The sequence below is a fragment of the Schistocerca nitens genome, chromosome 4, assembly GCF_023898315.1.
Source record: "Schistocerca nitens isolate TAMUIC-IGC-003100 chromosome 4, iqSchNite1.1, whole genome shotgun sequence".
NCBI classification, from domain to species: Eukaryota; Metazoa; Arthropoda; class Insecta; order Orthoptera; family Acrididae; genus Schistocerca; species Schistocerca nitens.
This window is the reverse complement of record NC_064617.1, coordinates 369,150,480-369,164,748: the sequence shown is the minus strand read 5'-3', so window position 1 is coordinate 369,164,748 and position 14,269 is coordinate 369,150,480.

Here is a 14,269-nt window from a genome sequence, read left to right as displayed (position 1 = left end):
GCAATTTTAATGGCCAGTAGTGTAGATTAAAGTGAGGAATCCAATTCAAAGTGCTGTCAATGCGAACACGAGGTGACCGAGACGTGTAACCAATGGCACCCCATACCATCATGCGGGGTGATACGCCAGTTTGGCGATGACGAATACACGCTTCCAACGTGCGTTCACCGCGATCTCCCCAAACACGGATGCGACCATAATGATGCTGTAAACAGAACCTGGATTAATCCGAAAAAATGACGTTTTGCCATTCGTGATGCCAGGTTCGTCGTTGAGTACACCATAGCAGGCGCTCCTGTCTGTGATGCGTCGTCAAGGGTAGCCGCAGCCATGGTCTCCAAGCTGATAGTCCCTGCTGCTGCAAACGTCATCGAACTGTTCGTGCAGATGGCTGTTGTCTTGCAAACGTCCCCATCTGTTGACTCAGGGATCGAGACGTGGCTGCACGATCCGACCTTAATCAAAGTAGGAAACGTGATGGTGCGCATTTCTCCTCCTTACGCGAGGCATCACAGCAACGTTTCGCCAGACAACGCCGGTCAACTACTGTTTGTGTATGAGAAATCGGTTGGAAACTTTCCTCATGTCAGCACGTTGTAAGTATCGCCACCGACGCCAACCTTGTGTGAATGCTCTGAAAAGCTAATCATTTGCATATCATAGCATCTTCTTCCTGTTGGTTAAATTTCGCGTCTGTAGCACGTCATCTTCGTGGTGTAGCAATTTTATTGGCCAGTAGTGTACAACAAATGCGGACAAATCTTTGAGATCATTAACATAAACACCAAACTATCACTTTCCTGTGACACAAACGAAATTGTTGTTTTAGGAAAACAAACCTTTATTCTGGGGCAGTTGTAGCAATTATGCCTTTTAATTTCTCAAGTTACATCTACAATCAGTTTTAACGTGATATCAGAGTAGTAAAGAAATATTGTTCAGCAAGAAGTAGCTGAATAAATTACGTTGTTAAAAAATATTTATATTATTGTCGATACAATTGTCACATTGCCACTGCCTTCTTTTTTGGCAACTGATTTGTTTACTCATTTATGCCTTGCTTAATGTGGATATGTTGAAGGACGTGCTGATAATGATTCAACTTTACGTGAACATAGCACTGTACTGAATGCTTTAGTTAAAAATATGTTCCAGAAGGTAGGGTCTTTGGCTAGTAATTAAAACTGCCTTGGTATCTTTTTCTGTTCCAGTCACTAGTTATACTTGGGTTGAAAATAATCAGCAATGGCGGCCTAAAACTTCAGGTACAACGAGTCACCTTCGGTCAGTCAATGGTCACCTCAAAGAGAGCGGAGGAGCGAAAAGAGGTTCGGGATACCCTCTTGCTGTTGGGATAAGAGACCGCCCCCTCAGAGGCGGAAGAATCAACAGTGGTCTGCGGTTTAGGAGACAGAAGGCAATGGGAGTCAATGTATGAAAGGCACATCATGTAGGCTGAAAGTGAAGAAGTATCATGTTGACTTCTAAATTTGCAAGAGATTCCAGACTGGTCTCCCGTTATGATTTACGAGATGGGATCTCCGAGATGATCAAGAGAAAAAGACTGAATAACCAAGGAATGATAACCCACTATGAGTCGGAGCGTGGGAGATCAGAGGTCTAAATGTATCAGGAAATCTAGAAAGTCTGAAAAGAAAGACTCATCTAGGTACAGTTGTGGTCTGCGAAATAAAAAAGAAAGAAGGTAATATCTTCGGGCCACACAGATATATAGCGTAATGTTAACAGTAGCAGAAAATGGTATAACTGTAACAGGATTCGTCATGACTAGGAAGGTACGGTAGGGGGTAAATTGTTACGAACAGTTCAGTGATAGAATTGTACTCCTCAGAATTGACACAAACAAAAGCTGTAACGATAGCTCTGTTATACACGCCAATGTTTGAAGCAGAAAATGAAGAGGGAGAGAGAGAAAGAAAGAGAGAGAGAGAGAGAGAGAGAGAGAGAGATTATTTGTGGATACTGAACATGAAATTCAGAACGTAAAGGGAGATGAAAATCTAATAATCATCGGTGATTCGGTCGCTGTATCAGTGGAAGAAATAGTTGACACAGTAACGGGAGAATATGGGCACGGTAGTGGGAATGAGGGAGGAGAAAGTATATTGAGTTCTGCAATAACTGGTATGTCTGTGGCAATCTGGCCGAGCGGTTCTAGGCGCTTCAGTCCAGGACCGCGCTGCTGCTACGGTCACAGGTTCGAATCCTGCCTCAGGCATGGATGTCTATGTTGTCTTTAGGTTAGTTAGGTTTAATTAGTTCTAAGTTATAGGGAACTGATGATCTGATTTGTTAAGTCCTATAGTGCTTAGAGCCATTTGAACCATTTGTATGTGGCAGTCGGTCGTGTAGAATTAGTCAAACTGGGGCGATCTGGAGAAGAAAGAATGTCAGAGAGGACATATCGTGCTTGGGCATGGCCTTGCTCACACCTGAAAGAAGTTGCCCGATTCGTTAGAGTATCCAAGCGGGCCACCCGACGTGCCTGCAATGAACCGTGTTCCACTCAACAGCCATGTAAAACGGCGAAAGAACAGTGATGCAAAATAAAAGAACTTAACCAACAGTGACCGGAGACAAGTGTCAGACCTTATAAGTTTTTTTTTTTTTTTTGTTTCAAGCCTGACAGAAATTGTTGCTGTCAGTGAATCAAGATCCATCTCGACCAGTTTTTGAGCAAACACTGGGAAGGGAACTGCATGCGGTGGACATAAGTCTGACACCTAGCAAAAGGCGATAGCACACAACAACAAATTAAGCTGCACATAGACAATGGGCCGAATGTAGAAACTGGACGGTAGCTGTACAATATGGTTGAAATTTGAGCCAAGTTGTAATAAAACCGTTAGTGTAGTCAGAATTATAAAGATTTTAGAGGCTTCGCCGACGAGGAAGTCGTTAGAGACGAAGCACAAGCTAGTGCCTGTTTTTGAAGGATTTATCCCATTTACCTTAAGCAATTTAGGGTAACCTCGGAAACCTAAATATTGTTTTCCAGGATCTGGGACAGTGCACTTCCTCACTCAGTAGGAATGTGTACAGTTATAACAAACTTTTGTTGAATTATTGCTGGTCACTACATATCTCTTCCAACGCTAATCAGTTAGAAAGGCATAGAAAACAGTTAATTCCGATTGCAGTGACACTGAATACATTTCTCAAATTTTTAGAGAATGCAACAGGAAACGTACGAAAAATCTTAATTATTCTGTTACTAACGTTTAAAACCGCATTAAAAATCACTGAAGTTTTAAATTGTTTTTTATTTTTGTTTTCCTGTTTTGTTCTTCCAGAGCTGACGTTGTCGAAAGGTCACGATTAAAATAAAAGGAGTGTCTACACAGGATGAGTCAGCTGCCCCTACCTCTGGTTTTAGGCAGCCCTCAACACGTCCAAATATCATGTCAAGATTTTCATATTCTCGCGCACACTACATGTGCACTATTTGTCGTACAGAAGAGCAGGATATTTTTGTAGGAAATTTAACGCACTTCATTTCTGTTATGGGTTACGTTGTCGAAGGAGGCCACAGTTTCTGTGTTATTCACGAAAAACGCGTTTGAAGGTGACTTTTGTACAGTTTTCTTGAATAATGCGAAAAATATGGCCTCGAGCAAAAACACATACCGTTACAAAATTTAAATACGCTAAATGTCCTACAAAAAAGTCCTGTTCACTTTTTTCTGTAGGACGAATTGTTTGCGCGTAGCGAGTGAGAGAATATGAAAATCTCGTGAGCGATATTTAAAGGCGTTGCAGGTTGCACAAAACACTGCGTGAGGGGCTGGTAAACCACCCTGCTACCACACATTCTACATTAAGAGTGCGAAACATTATAGATCTCAATCTTTCTTAAGTTAAAAATCTGTTTACTTACTGCCATCTCGAGTGCTTGCACAGTAACATCGTACGTACCTGCAAAAGAAGGAGAAACGTGTCTTAGGTTTTTTTAATCAAGAATTCGCGGACAAAGGATCTAACGAAAACACTACTGCCCAACGCGATACATGAGATGTACAACTTGTGCTACAGGCGACACATCAGCTGATTTGACTACCTTACGATATAAGGAAACAGTTATTGTAATAATATACAGTGGTGAGTCACCTAGAATTTACGCTGCAAATATTGCGGGAATGGAAGTTGCTGTTGATGTGTGGTGTTCACATAATGGATTTGTAGTCAGAGGCTCTTATTGTCAGACAATTAACAGATTGTAATAATACTTAGAAAGTGTATTTTTTGTGCACACACAGATTTTATTAAATGGAACAATGCCTATTGACACTAACAAACTAAAAGTGGGGTAAATTAGAATGTCATTGGTATTTGTCGCAGGATTCTAGTGCGAGTCGTTGACGAGTTACCGTATTTTGAGCAGTCCCCACACCGACACGTGTAAAAGACTTTTGGTAGCACACACTAAAGAAAAACGCAAGTGCATACACGATCTATGTGTATTCTGACCAGTAACGAGACAACCGACCGTCGCAGGTTGTGTTCAAAATGACCACCGGCAGCAGCAATACACGCTCTGAGTCTGGTATGGTGCGACTGATGTACAAATGCTGTCATTTCAGCAGATATGTCCGAGCACGCATATCATCGGGTATAGTTGTTTGTCCTTGTAGACAGCGTTTTTCAGCTTTCTCGACAGAAAAAAAAATTTTTACAGGCGTCAAATCCGGGGAACGGGCAAGCCAACGTACATGTCCTCTACATACAGTCCAATGATCTGGACACAATTCGTGAAGATATGACGTAGTACTTCGAGCATTATGCGCTGCACAGCCATCATTGTGATACCACAGGTTCCTCCTAGTCTGCAGAGGAACGTCCTCTAGTATCCGTGTAAGATTGTCTGTTAGGGCACGCATCTCGTGGTCGTGCGGTAGCGTTCTCGCTTCCCACGCCCGGGTTCCCGGGTTCGATTCCCGACGGGGTCAAGGATTTTTTCTGCCTCGTGATGGCTGGGTGTTGTGTGCTGTCCTTAGGTTAGTTAGGTTAAAGTAGTTCTAGGTTCTAGGGGACTGATGACCATAGATGTTAAGTCCCATAGTGCTCAGAGCCATTTGTCTGTTAGGAGGCTGCGATCCTTGTGCACATTCAATGTTTTGTCTATGAAAAACGAGTCTACGAACTGATGGAATGGTCAATATTGAGGAACATGAGAGGAACGATCATTCTAAGGAAAAAAAGTCTAATAATCAATAGCTCTCAAATGCGCACCTTAAGAGCAGTTCTTGATCTTCGATACTGTGAAACAAATCTAATCTATTAAACAAGTGCTCATAACTCTTAAGATATGCATTTTAAACCCCATGTTTACTAGACTTTTTTGCTTCGAATGATCGTTCCTGTCGTGTCCCCGAATATTGACGATTACTCCTGGGACACCCTGTACAAGAGCAACGGTACTGTGCGAAAGTGTCGAGATGATTGCCTGAGTACTACAGTAATCGTAAAAAAGAGTCCTCGTGCTACAAACCTGCCGATAAGTGAGGCCATCTATTTTTTTGAGATAGATCGTCAATGTCTTGTTTGTGCAGGGACGCAACGGAATTTATGAGGCGGTGACGGGCCGACGACCAACGCAGCTCGCTCGCGGGCCGGGAGGACCGAGAGGTAACGTAGGATAGCATTTCCAAATGGGAGGAGACAGCGCGGATTCTGATATCGAAACGCAATTTCAGCCGGTGCCGAGTGGCGCACTCGTCGGTTGAGCCGCTGCCGCCAGCGAACAAACAAGCGGCCCGGCCCGCCCTTGGCAGATGGGAGAGGAGAGGAGAGGGGAGGGGAGAACTGTGAGGAGACGTCACCGGCTGCGGCTGTGGGGGCGGGGCCTAGCTGCCGCCGCCGCCGCCGCCGCGCCGTCTCCGCTCCGGCAATAAGTGGCAGCGCGAGCAAACAAACAAGATTAGACGCCGGGCCAGCAATTTGCATGTGGCGGGACACGGCAAAGCTCTCTTCCCGCCTGCGGCTGCTCCCGCCTACCAGCCTACGGCTTCCAGGTCGCCTCACGCTCGTGGCGCACCCAACTGCAGCTCCCGAGGGAGCTGTCTTTGCACGGCACCTGGATCGCAATTTTTATTGCGTTTGGGTTAGGATGCGACCCGCTGTGACTTCCTACCCCGTGCCAATCTCTTCATTTCAAAACAGCACCTACATCCGATATCCTCAATTACTTGACTTACAGAGAGGCGGACAAAAATACGGAAACGCCAAAGGAACACAACACATTACCATACCTAATACGGTGAAGGACAATTGTTGGCATTCAAAACAACTTCCAGTCGTCCCCGAATGGATAAATACGGGTCCTGTATGGTCGTAAGGCAGGGATGTAGTCTCCCACCTCTACTTTTTGTCTATGCTTCGAAGAAACTATGACGGAAATAAAACAGAGGATCGAGAGTGGAATGAAAATTCAAGGTGAAAGGATATCAATGATTAGACTTGCCGATGACATTGCTGTCCTCAGCGAAAGTGAAGAAGAGTTACGGGATCTGTTCAATGGAATGAACAGTCTAATAAGTACAGAAGACAGGTGAGAGTAAATCGAAAAAATCGAATGTAATTAGAAGCAGCAGAAATGGGAACAGATAGTAACTTAACGTCAGGATTAATGGTCGCGAAGTAGATGAAGTTAAGGATGGACGGAGCAAGGAGGATATAAAATGCTGACTAGCATTGATAAAAACGGCATTCCTGGCAAAGAGATGGTTCAAATGGCTCTGAGCACTATGGGAGTTAACATATGAGGTCATCAGTCTCCTAGAACTTAGAACTACTGAAACCTAACTAACCTAAGGACATCACACATATCCATGCCCGAGGCAGGATTCGAACCTGCGACCGTAGCGGTCGCGCAGTTCCAGACTGAAACGCCTAGAACCGCTCGGCCACACCGGCCGGCTGGCAAAAAGAAATTGCTGATAATGTACGTTGGAGCCTAGCATCATACGGCAGTGAAACATGGACTATGGGAAAACTGGAAACAGAAGAGAATCGAAGCATTGTGGCGCTACAGAAGAATGCTGAAAATTAGGTGGACTGATAAGTAATGAGGAGGTTCTCCAGAGATTCGGCGAGGAAACGAATACATGGAAAACACTGACCATAAGAAGGCTCAGGATGGTTTGACATCTGTTAAGACATGAGCGAATTACTTTCGTGGTAACAGAGGCAGCTGTAGAGGGTAAGCCGCGCGGGATTAGCCGAGCGGTCTCAGGCGCTGCAGTCATGGACTGACTGTGCGGCTGGTCCCGGCGGAGGTTCGAGTCCTCCTTCGGGCATGGGTGTGTGTGTTTGTCCTTAGCATAATTTAGGTTAAGTAGTGTGTAAGCTTAGGGTTGGGTTGGGTGTTTCGGGAAGGAGACCAGACAGCGAGGTCATCGGTGTCATCGGATTAGGGAAGGATGGGGAAGGAAATCGGCCGTGCCCTTTCAGAGGAACCATCCCGGCATTTGCCTGGAGTGATTTAGGGAAATCACGGAAAACCTAAATCAGGATGGCAGGACGCGGGATTGAACCGTCGTCCTCCCGAATGCGAGTCCAGTGTCTAACCACTGCGCCACCTCGCTCGGTGTAAGCTTAGGGACTGATGACCTTAGCAGTTAAGTCCCATAAGATTTCACACAAATTTGAACATTTTTGTAGAGGGTAAGCACTGTAGAGGAAAACAGAGATTGGAATATATGCAGCAAATAATTGAGGACGTAGGGTGCAAGTCCTATGCTGAGGTGAAGAGGTTGGCACAGGAGAGGATTTTCTGCCGGCCCGCATCAAACCAGTCAGAAGACTGATGAATCAAAAAATTTTCAAGGGAGTCTTCAGCAAAATAATGTTAAGTTCGGGTATCTCCAAAGCAGACCACAAATGGTTAATAGTATTGAGTTCTGGTGGTTACGGTGGCCAGGGGGGTGCGACAATTCATACCCGTGCTCACAACACTAGCATTGGACATTGCGAGCTGTGTGAACAGGGACCTATCGCCATACAACACAGCACCACCACTGGGGAACAAACATTGTACCATGGGATGGACCTGATAATCCAAAATGGTCCCATAATCCTTGGCAGTATTACCACCTTGCAGAGTAATCATGGAGACCATGCAGTACCACGATATGGCTGCCGAAATCATCAGCGAATCTCCTGCGTGGTTCACTCTTGGTTCTCAAATTGGGGGTAATTACGCCCTGAAGAGTAGACTGAAGTTTTCTGAGACTGGCCGCGCGGTCTGAGGGCGCCTTGTCTCGGTTCGCGTGGCTCTCCCCGTCTGAGGTTCGAGTCCTCAATCGGGCATGGTTGTGTGTGTTGTCCTTAGCGTAAGTTAGTTTAAGTTAGATTAAGCAGTGTGTAATCTTAGGGGCCGATGACCTCAGCAGTTTGGCTCCGTAGTACTTACCACAAATTTCCAATTTTGTTCTGAGACGTAAAAACAAAAGGATTCACAAGCTGCGACACTGTAGCGAATGAAACCCTGACCCGTATATAGAATAAATTTCCTTTAATTTACCTCTATGGTCACAAAACGTTTTGTTCACAGATTACCGGTTTCGGTCTATAATGACCATCTTTAGATCTGCAGCAGAAAATATGGGAAAAAACATAAATACACTTGCAGATTGTCTACAGCTTAAAAACAATAAATATACCATAATGAAAAGTTCATTTGTGCGCTTTAAGTATGAAGAAGCATACCTGTGTTTTATAAAATCAGTGTCCTAATGTACTGCAGCCATAGTGGCATCGCCAAATGTTAAATGCAAAATCAGCACCAGCATCGTCAAATATATATAAGTAACAGCGCATGCACGAGTCATGTTGTCAGTAGCACTACTGTTGAAAACAAGCTGCCCTACAGTAGCCACAAGGTTTGTTTTGCTAGTTCACCAGATTTCGCTACTGTAGGCATACACTAGTTTTCAGTGATTAACTGAACAGCGTAAAATAAAGGGGGAGGGGGGAATCAATCGTTGAAGTCTTCGTTCGTGTTTCGGTCACGAAAGTAAATTATTTTTAAAACAGCATTACTCTTATTACTATCTAACAAGACTCTAGTACTGATTAGATAAGTCATGAATAATTACATATTTTTAATACAAGCCTTAGCATGTGCGACAATGTGAAGGACATTACAGCTCGTCAAACGAATGTATGTACATTATCTTCGTCTGATAACCCATCCACTAGATACATACATTGTATGTCCTACAATGCATCTATGACAGTAACATTGAGACATGTACATCACATATGGCTATGTATCTCATGGAAATGCCTTTTGCCCGCATCTCCTGGTCGTGCGGTAGCGTTCTCGCTTCCCACGCCCGGGTTCCCGGGTTCGATTCCCGGCGGGGTCAGGGATTTTCTCTGCCTCGTGATGGCTGGGTGTTGTGTGCTGCCCTTAGGTTAGTTAGGTTTAAGTAGTTCTAAGTTCTAGGGGACTTATGACCACAGCAGTTGAGTCCCATAGTGCTCAGAGCCATTTGAACCATTTTTTTGAAATGCCTTTTCCGAATTGTTGGTAGTTTCAGCAATGGATCAGAAACTGCTTCGTCATTCACTCCACAACAAATAATCGCACTAACTGACAGCACATCAGTAGCGACGCATTGCTGTCGGCCCTACACAGTATTATTATTATTATTCTGAAATTTTCTACTTTCTGTCAGATGAGAAATAATGAATTTCACAATCAAGTGATTTAGAAACTAAGTCTAGTGCACTGAGAATTGCTTCATCATTCCATAAAAAAAAAAATGGTTCAAATGGCTCTGAGCACTATGGGACTCAACTGCTGAGGTCATTAGTCCCCTAGAACTTAGAACTAGTTAAACCTAACTAACCTAAGGACATCACAGACATCCATGCCCGAGGCAGGATTCGAACCTGCGACCGTAGCGGTCTTGCGGTTCCAGACTGCAGCGCCTTTAACCTCACGGCCACTTCGGCCGGCCCATATAAAAAAAAAATAAATAAAAAAAAAGATTGTTAGAAATGAGCAGTACCGATTGTCTCATTGACTCAGTATTTGGTGGTTTCATACGACACCTACAAAAACAAAATATCGTTTATTTTTCGTCATTTTAAAAACAGAAGTGTTCAGAGAAAATTATTTGTCATTCTATATTTCAATTAGGTGCTAATGTTGATGTAGGTGGAAGGATAGGTGAAGGTTAGCAGTTAATATCTGATCGCATTCACGGATGATGGTCTCAAGAAAGTGCTAGCGGCATGGCTCGGTACTGTAGCCCGGGGTGACAGTTAAAACTACATTCCTGTCCCTTGTGTTTCAAATTCTGTCTTCCCCTACCATTTACATCATCTACCGCTCTTTGTGGTACATTGAATGTTATGTTTTGATGTCTTAACCCATGTGCCGTCATCCTGACTCTTCCTCTAGTCCGTGTTTTCCATATGAAGCTTTGCTCGCCGGGTCTGCAGAAGACTGTTCCATGAAATTTCAAACGAACTGACAGATGTCGATAACTTGCTGCCACGATATTTAGACGCAGACTCTTCTGGCGATCTTCAAGTGTACACTGGCCAGTTTACAGTTGAACATGGCCAGAAGACTGCGTCTAAATATCGTGGCAACAATTTATTGCCGGCCACTGTGGCCGAGCGGTTCTAGGCACTTCAGTGTCTAACCACGCTGCTGCTACGGTCGTAGGTTCGAATCCTGTCTCGGGCACGGATGTGTGTGATGTCCTTAGGTTAGTTAAGTTTAAGTACTTCTAAGTCTAGGCGACTGATGACCTCAGATGTTAAGTCCCATAGTGCTTAGAGCCATTTGAACCATTTTTTAAAAATTTATTGACAACGGGCAATTCGTCCGAAATTTCGTGGAGCATCCCCTTAACATGTCACTTACTCTTCAATATCGTTCTGTGAAATCACATCTCAAACAATTTTGCTGTCTTCTTTTCCTGTTTTCCCGTTGTTCGTCACTCGGTTCGACACATAAATTCTCAAAAATGTCTCTTTCGAACTACTTTTTATGTTTCACACTTGTAGACTTCTTTTCGGCGAGGAATGCTCTGCTTTCTTGTGCTGTGCTGCTTCTTATGTCCTCCTTGTTTCATCCAACGTAAGTTATTTCGTATAGAGTGAGATGGCACAAAGACAACGGGTTCGTATTCGAGTGAATGCTGGTTCAAATTCCCATTTGGCCATGCAGATTTACGTTTCCGATGATTTATCTGAATTACTAGAGGCAAATACATTGGTGGTTCCATGAAAATGGTACTGCCGATTTGCTTCCTCATTCTTTCCAAATGCCGGCCGCGGTGGTCTAGCGGTTCTGGCGCTGCAGTCCGGAACCGTGGGACTGCTACGGTCGCAGGTTCGAATCCTGCCTCGGGCATGGGTGTGTGTGATGTCCTTAGGTTAGTTAGGTTTAAGTAGTTCTAAGTTCTAGGGGACTTATGACCTAAGATGTTGAGTCCCATAGTGCTCAGAGCCATTTGAACCATTTTTTTTTCTTTCCAAATCCCTGCACGTCATTTCTCTCTAATCACCGCCTTCGTTATTTTGCTTGCATTTTAACAGAATTCCTTCTCATCTACTATGTATTTCCAAGTTTTCATATTAGTCGGTGATCTCTTTTCTTCTCCTCCTCGCTATTTTCACTTTGTTCAATTTACTCTCAGTCCATATTCTGTTCTTAATATACGATTCATTCGGATCAATTGGTGTTATTATTCTTCAGTTTCAGAAAGAAGCACAATGCCAAGAGCAAATATTATCATTTTTATCCTTTACCCGAATTTTAATCATACACCTGAAAATTTTCCTTTATTCTTTTTTGATGTGCAGTTTGAACCGTACAGGAGAAAGAGAGCGTCCGTCTTAGCATGAGTACCTTCCTCACAGTCTTCCACTCTTATTGTTCCCTCTCATTTCTTGAACATATTACATATTTATGCATCTTTCCCTACAGTGTAAACTTTATTTGCCTACAGTTTCAAATATCGTGAATGACTTAGTCGCGCACTTTTTGTTGTTCAACAAATTCAGTCGCAATAACTAAATGACTTCTGGTGGTTAAGATGACAGTCACAACAGCAACAACTAGTTGAAGAATGCCGTAGATGGCGCCTTCCGTTTCACCGTTGTCATGTCCCTCTGCTACGCGCGCGCGCGCGTGTGTGTATTTGTGTGTGTGTGTGTGTGTGTGTGTGTGTGTGTGTGTTTTGGGGCTTTCGGGTGCTCAACGTCGAGGTCATCAGCGGCCTGACACATGTTAAAAGAAACGATTGTGGACAAATTTAGTAAAATGGAAGCCTACACGCAAAGAAAGCGGGAAAAGATGAAAGATGCTGTATAAGATAATAAAACGTAAGGAAAACGAGACGGGCAAGCGTGAACACAATATGTTGCGGTCATATAACATGATGGTTGACATTCGTTTGCGTTGTTTGCCTTGTTCCTCACTGCGGCATGTCAGCTTTACTCAACAGAATATCTCAACCTATCAGTGCAAGTGTTCAAAAATGGTTCAAATGGCTCTGAGCACTATGGGACTTAACATCTGTGATCATCAGTCCCCTAGAACTTAGAACTACTTAAACCTAACTAACCTAAGGACATCACACACATCCATGCCCGAGACAGGATTCGAACCTGCTACGTAGCAGTCGCGCGGTTCCGGACTGAGCGCCTAGAACCGCTAGACCACCGCGGCCGGCGTGCAAGTGCTCAAATGGCTCTGAGCACTATGGGACTTAACAGCTGAGGTCATCAGTCCCCTCAATGCAAGTGTGTAGCGTATCAACGACGCCGTTTAGCCTCCCCTGTTACTGCTGCTCGCGCGAACCAGTTACACTGCCCACTCCCGCGCTCACCTGTCGAACGCTTTGTTACTCTGATAGCGGTATATTCTGCTATATCTAGCCCATCACACTACGTCGTACTGACTTCGTGGACTAAAAGTAGAGTCCAAGTAAAGCGACAACAAATAATCGACGTCTACAAGTCCGTCTAGGACTAATGAAACTTGAAGGCCAAGAAAGGCTTCTTCGTGTTAAGGAGTGTGTGTAGCATAGTTGGAGTTTGTCAACGCTTTTGTTTTGCTAATACGTTGAAAAAGCCACTAAGGAAGTGAAATAAAATTTCGGAAGGAGAACACAAGTACTCAGTAGAAAAAATGGAAAAGCTGTGGTTCCGGGACAACGTATTTCTTCTTATGGAAAGTGAGGGAGACTAAAAACCACGTACTGAAAGCAATGTGCAGCACATTTGGTACATAATATGGCTTAAGAATAAACAGACGAAAGTGATGAGCAGGATTAGTAGGCGAAAGGAGAAGGACGACTCGCTTAACAACACAATCGAGAACGAAGCGACAGAAGTCTGCTATCTAGGAAAGAAGATTACACAACGAAGCAAGAAAGACATCAGATGAAGATTATCATGGTCGAAGAAAGCTCTGTCCTGTAAAAGAGTTCTACTGATATCCAATGTTGATATGAAACTCGAAAGTGTATCCTCCTTTATTTACCTGGGAGTCCAGAAGAAAGCAGGTGTGTGCCCTGAAATGTTATCCTTTTGTACGAAATGCCACCATACGTAAGTGAACGCAATCTGCCTGAGATGGTGTAAATTTGGGACGGACAATAATTTTCGCTAGGCGGAGGGGGCTTATAATTTGGGGTTGACAACAGTTAACTAAAACAAATTGAAGTTAAGATCTCCAGTGTAGTCCTCATACATCTATTACATTTGTCAGTAAATTGCGCCTTGTAGATACAATATGTGCAATGCAAATGTTTTTGAAATCTGTGCCCTACTGTACCTAATAATCTGAAAGACTCTGAGTTAGTGTGGTAGCAGAAATTATCTCGATGCTTCCATCTCATTTGACCAGTGTCTCGAAGCTCAACAGTGATATAATTTTATTTTCATAGTTGAAATTTCTTTTGAACATTGTTTGCAATTGAGGCAGTGACTTCACCACAGTGTTGAATGAAATTAAAATGAATTGAATAGTTTAGAGAAGGTGGTTCTTGAGCGAACACTTGTGGAGGTAAGGAACACGAGGAATTATTCAGTAACTGAAGACAAAACGGAGGAGGGTAATAGATTCGTAAGATCCGAGCTGTAATTAGAAGTAATATATATGATCAAGAGTTATGTACAACATTACGTACCTCACCTGCAAATACAGTTTCACAGACAATATGACTTTATGTTCTCACCGGTCTCAATAGACGGAACGAAATCGGGGCATCTATGATTA